This window comes from Lactuca sativa, chromosome 2 (genome assembly GCF_002870075.4).
Source record: "Lactuca sativa cultivar Salinas chromosome 2, Lsat_Salinas_v11, whole genome shotgun sequence".
NCBI lineage: Eukaryota > Viridiplantae > Streptophyta > Magnoliopsida > Asterales > Asteraceae > Lactuca > Lactuca sativa.
Genome location: NC_056624.2, coordinates 106831473 through 106838284, shown reverse-complemented (window position 1 = coordinate 106838284; position 6812 = coordinate 106831473).

The following is a 6812-nucleotide window of genomic DNA, read 5'->3' as shown; positions in this document are numbered from 1 at the left end:
CTTTGTGGAAGGTTGGTAAGTTTTAGACTTGTTGTAACACCACAACCATTCCTGGGATATGCTAATCACTTCTTGGATAGACATAGTTGATCAGACTATGTCATTCCCGGAACTGACCATACATCCCCAAGTCCGCTTGTGCTGTTCAACAATCATAATACTTTTGTTCTATTCTAGTATGATATTGATCCAAGTATGAATGCATGTATGTATACTTTAGTTAAATATTTTATTATTTAAAAAGTATAACTCTTGGTCAAAGTATTTTAATCCCATTGTAATTATAGTTGTATATCTTTTATGGGTTGATATACTTAGTGCACTATAAACAATGCTCTGATAGCAATCTGTCACACCCCAACACCGGAACGACAAAAAAGTTATAGGGCGGAGGACGTGATGTACAATATCATAACAATGCATAACAGTAAATCAAGCAACAACATCCATTGCATTAATAGTAATAGTTAATACATGTGTTCTTGTAAAGTTTAAATGACACCAAAAATGAATGTATAACAAAAACAATAAGACGGGTCTTGAATAAGCTCCATCTTCCCAAAACCTGGCCATCTGTACCTGTCTACTGGTGAGCTGAGGATACAAGTTATTTTGAAAGAGTTGATTAGCATTTAAGCTGGTGAGTTCATAAGTATTTTAGTGTCAAATGTTTGTATTAGCTTGATGAAAATGTTTGTAAGTGCTTGATAAAAACTGTTTGTATAACTCCTAGAAAATCCTATATTTTTTTACAAAAACGGAAAGTAGTCTTCTACCAAGACCTAATTGTTTTGTGTGTTTGTTCATTTGTAGAAATATATGTTTTCCCAAGTTTATAACTATCTTTTACTCAAAAATAGTTTGCATTACCTTTTATATGAGAATATCACTATATGAATGTAATGGGAAAATGCAAGTGTGCAATAATATCGTATAAAATATCTACCGACTCACTAATTACCTTAAAAACAATTTAGTTGAATTAAGGTAAAATGTGATAAGATTGTAACCATACTGATTGACTGATGTACAACACAACGACCTTCTTGCGTCGAAACTCAATATGTGACATTTGTCACCCGTAGACCGATAGGTCCCACTACAGCTAGCAGCGAGATGTGGGATTGTCAATCCCTATAGATCTACAAACACAATGCCCGCTCTCCCTCCAAGAGACTCTAGTTACAAAATGTGACACAACAAGTGTACTGTTGTGTCATGAAGTAGTATTTCATATTATCGTTATCTTGTTGTAGTTATGACGTACACGTTTCTTTTGTAAATGTATATGTTCCTTTGTTAATTGTATATGTGTATGTTTATGTTCCTTCCTGTTCTTGTAAATGTATAAGTCCTTCTTGTACTTGTATATGTATAGTATTCTTCTTGTACTTGTATATGTATATGTTCCTCTAAACTATACCTATTATAGTTTACTAGTATGGTTGTATTATAACTAACTTGTAGAAAATAATCCATTACTCAATTTGTATAATTGAGTTAAGTATAACTTTAAAGGAAAGATTTAATATTGCTACAGGTATTTATAAATATGAGTTAATCGACAGTCTGACTAGTGTATCCTACCCTAATCCCACAACCAAACAAGGAACATGAGTCGAGGTTATTAACAATAGTCCTAAGTCCATTATAGCATGTTTATACTTAAATATCTATATGAATATGATTTTGAAAGTAAAGAGTTTTATAAGTAATTTAAAAAGGGTTTTGAAATGAAGTTTAACAGTGTTTAAGAGTAGTAAAGTTCTTATGTTTGCAAGAATTCAATGTATAACTAAACACAATTCAATTGTGTTTCAACTTGTATCCCCTTAAAAGCATTTTAAAAACAAGTAAAAGGTTGATTGTAGGGGTATGAACTCACCTTCAGTGAGTGGTTTGACTGAAAGATTGATTTAGGATGTAAAGTATGCCAAGTGGAAATCCCAAGCATAAATAGATCCTAATAAACATAGAATAACACATATTGATGAGAGAAGAACTTTGAGATACATTTGAACAAAAATGGTTAAAACAAGTATTTAGCGGAATAGTTAATCTCGAAGGATCTGTTAGCTCAACAATAATATTAATAGTTAGGAGTTAGTGAGTTAGATGCGGAAAGTAAAGTAATGTAAATGACAACAATTGTTATATCAAGAATACTTGTAAGTTGATTCATAACTTGGAATGCATTCAAACCAAAGTTAGTAAGAGAGATCGAACTTAGTGAAGAAGTCACAAGGACTTGCTCCGAAGAGAGATTATGATCAGATATGATAGTGAGCAAGTGAGGGAAGAAGATTTCAGAGATAAGTAGTAAAGATACTTGAAGATGCGTATATTATTCAGAACAAGTGAGCTCTATTTATAGAGACTCAAGCATTACAAAAGATAACTTCTAGATGTAGCCATGCAAGGCATACTAGAAAATAGAAAGCATAAAGAAAAGACAAAAGAGACTAAGTTCAAAAGCTTGTTGTCTTCTGACATCGGATGACTGCGGTAGATGCTTTCATTGCGATAGCAAGTTGGCTGCGGTTCGGTAAAGTTCAAGAGGGTCACTTTCAGTGTTCTAACACATATATGTGTACTATTAGTGTATTTAGCAACTAATCATATATGTGAAACACCCTTAGGAACTAGAAATCACTCACAATGGAGTGTATCAATCACATATGATTGATAAGAGGGAGTTTACAGCCACACTTAAAGGCGTTCACGGCCCTGGGTTTGTTTACGACCGTAAATGCTTGATCTTATGAGGGTTTTCGGTCCTAACTTGTATCTTAGAAGTGTTTATGGTCTCATTGGGTAACCCAAGAAGGGTTTTCAGCCAAACTATGAACTTTTGAAGGGTTTACGGCTATAAGAAGAGTTTACAGCCGTAAACTCTTGAAGATCATGCATAAAATGGTTTTTTCCAAGTTGTAAGTCTAGTGACTCTAACAGATAACAAGATCATAGAAGGAAAACTTACGATTTGAAGGCTTATGAGGGTTTACGGCCACCAAAACAAGTGTGCATTCTTGGTGAAATGGATGAAGATTTGAAGATCTAGTCAAAAGAGTTGGATTTATGGATGAAATCAAAGGGTTTCATTTGAATGTGAAAGATATTAACTCAAAATGAAGGAAATACTTACAACTTTGAAGAACAATGGAAGTGTTCTTGATGATAGTTGAGAGAGAATTTGAGTTTCAGCCTTGAAGATGTGAGGAATGAGGAAGAAATGAAGGAATATGAAACTTAAGGGAAGGGGTTCACGGCCGCCTTGGAGTTTACGGCCGTAAACCCGAGTTTGCGGCCGTGAACTCCTTGTGATGGAGTTTCTGGCATGATTTCTACTCGACTGACTTAAGTTAACCCCTCTCTAATCACACACGTTGAATGTACTAGGCTTAGAACACACAAACAGGCCCTTATCAATGCTAAAAGATAGCAGAAACGAGTCTGACTTTTGATTATATTGATTCACACTACAAGATAGAAATTTCGGGTTGTCACATCATCCCCGTATTAAAGGGAATTTCATCCCAAAGTTAGAGTTTAAGCATATATAAATAATTAAAGGAAAAGGTGAGGATATTTGAGTTTCATTTGATCCTCCCACTCCCAAGTGAATTCAGGTCCTCGCTTGGCATTCCAGCGATCCTTCACTATCAGGATACGACTTTGCTTCATTTTCTTGACCTTAGGGTCCATGATCTCAACCGGTTCTTCCACGAAATTAAGGCTCTCATTGATCTCGATTTCATAGATTGGGATTACAAGAGTGTCATCGGATAGACTCTTTTTCATGTTCGACACGTGGAAGGTGGGGTGTATGTTACTAATTTCTTAGGGTAGTTTGAGTTTGTAAGCTACAGGGCCGATTCTAGCACGAATCTCGAAATGCCCTATGTATCTTGGATTTAGCTTCCCACGCTCTCCGAAGCGTATCGGGCTCTTCTAGGATGAGACCTTCAATAGAACTCGGTCTCCAACCTGCAATTCCAAAGGTTTCCTTCTCTTATCAGCGTAGCTTTTCTGTCGGTCTCTAAAGGCTTTCAATCGTTCAAGAATCTGAACAATCTTCTCTGTCGTCTCCCGAATGATTTCTGGACCCGTAAGAGTGCTGTTAGGAACTCGTCCTTTAGCTAACTGCGTGTCACCCACTTCAGCCCAGCACAGAGGGGATATGTACTTCTGGCCATAGAAGGCTTCAAATGGAGCAGCCTTTATGCTGGTGTAATAACTGTTATTGTAGGAGAACTCGACAAGGGGTAAATGAGTATCCCATGCCTTCGCAAAGTCAATCACACAGCCTCACAACATATCTTATAAGGTTTGTATAGTCTTCTCACTTTGTCCGTCGGTTTGCAGATGGTAGGCGATGCTCATGTCCAGCCTAGTTCCGAGGGAACTTTGCAGCGACTAACAGAATCTTGAAGTGAATCTACTGTCTCTATTAGAGATAATAGATATGGGAACACCATGCATCCGTACAATCTACCTAATGTAAGTTTTTGTTAGCTTTTCCATATTGTCGGTTTCTTTGATAGGCAGGAAGTGTGCGGACTTGGTTAACCTGTCCACGATCACCCAAATGGTATCGTGACCACCCACTATCTTGGGTAACTCGGTTATGAAGTCCATAATAATTCGCTCCGAGTTCCACTCAGGTATCTCCAATTGTTGAAGTAAACCTGAGGGTTTTTGGTATTCTACCTTAACTTTAGCGCGAGTAAGACACTTACTTATGAAGGTAGCAATTTTCTGCATTCATGTTAGGCCACCAATATAATTTCTTGATATCCAGATACATCTTATCTGAACCTGGGTGAATAAAGTATTGAGTATTGTGCGCTTGATTCATGACCACATCTCTGAAACCACCATGACTAGGTGTCTAGATCCGAATCTTGAGATATAAAGCTCCATTACCCTTGACTTCTAGATTTTTATCCATTCCTGTTAAGGCTTCACCTGCTACATTCTAAGGTTTCAAGGCTTCAAGTGGTGCCTCCTTGATTTATGTGGACATATGTGAATGGATAGTTATAGTCAATGATTTGACCCTTCAACCAGAGTATTCCTTCCAGCTTAGGGCGTCAGCTACTACGTTGGATTTACTGGGATGATAACAAATTTCAAATTCATAGTCATTGAGTAGCTCGACCCACCATCATTGTCTCATGTTGAGCTCCTTCTAGTCGAATATATGTTGAAGGCTTTTGTGGTCCGTAAAGATAGTGGTTTTCGTACCATACAGGTAGTGTCTCTAGATTTTAAGAGCAAATACCACTGCTCCTAACTCAAGATCATGCGTCGTGTAGTTTACTTTGTGTGTCTTTAGCTGTCTTGAGGAATAGACGATGACCTTTCCTCATTGCATTAACACACAACAAAGCCCTTGGTTGGAAGTGTCACAGTACACTATGAAATCTTCTATCCCATCAGGGAGAGATAGTATTGGTGCGTTACAGAGGGCTCTCTTGAGCATTTGGAACACATTTTCCTGTTTTTCTTCCCAGCTAAAATTTACACCCTTTTGCGTCAGGGTGGTAAGTGGCTTAGCTATTCTTGAGAAGTTTTGAATGAACCTCCGGTAGTAGCTAGCGAGACCTAGAAATTGACGAATTTCCGTCGGCGTCCTTGGCGCTGACCAGTTTTCTATTGCCTTGATTTTGGAAGGGTCCATGTGGATACCCTCTTTACTTACCACGTGACCCAAGAATTCGACTCTTCAAATCCAAAATTCGCACTTAGAGAATTTCACATAAAGTTTCTCTGTTCGCAGTGTTTGTAAGACTTGTCGTAGATGTTGACTATGTTCCTCTTTACTGCGTGAATAGATAAGTATATCATCAATGAACACTATCACGAACTTATCCATGTAAAAATGGCACTCCCAGTTCATTAAATCCATGAACACTAGGGGCGCGTTTTAATCCGAAGGGCATCACTACGAACTCGTAGTGACCATAGCGAGTTTGGAAGGCTGTTTTGGGAACATCTCCCTATAAAACTCGCAGCTGATGGTACCTGGATCTTAAATCAAAATTTGAAAAGTAGCTCGCTCCTTGGATTTAGTCGAACAAGTCGTTAATGCACGGAAGAGGATAGCGATTCTTAACGGTTAACTTGTTAAGCTCACGGTAGTCGATTCTTATAAATCCTTTACTAAGAAGTTCGTTAAGCTGACTGGAAAGTTCCTGCATTTTTGCTGGAGCTAATCGGTAAGGCGACTTGGCTACAAGGGTGGCTCCAGGAATTAAGTCGATTCTAAATTCGACTTGCCGCTACGGGGGAACCCCTGGGAGATCCTCAGGAAAGATGTCGGGGAAATCACGTACATATGGGATGCTCTTCAATTGTTTTATCTCTTTGCTCAAATGGACAACATGGGCTAAGAATGCATGGTGCTCCTTTCATATGCACTTCTGGGCTTGAATGCAAGAAATGATTTGAAGGTTTGAACCTGGTTTGTCGCCGTAGATCATTAAGGTTTCGTTGTTTAGAAAGTTTAGACGAATGGCTCTCTCAAAGCATAGAATGTTAGCATCATGGAGACTTAACCAGTCTATGCCGACTATGACGTCGAAACTTTTAATTGAAATTGGCATGAGGTTGATCGGAAACGAATGGTTATCTAGAGAGAGAGTGTACATCCTATGAAAATTTCACTAGAAGTCTTAGTCTTTCCATTAGCCATTTCTACGACGAATGTTTCTTTTAGTGCTTGTGGTGCTTGATTAAGTAAGTGTTTAAATTCTTGGTTCACGAAACTCCTCTCCACTCCAATATCGAATAGTATGCATGCATATGAG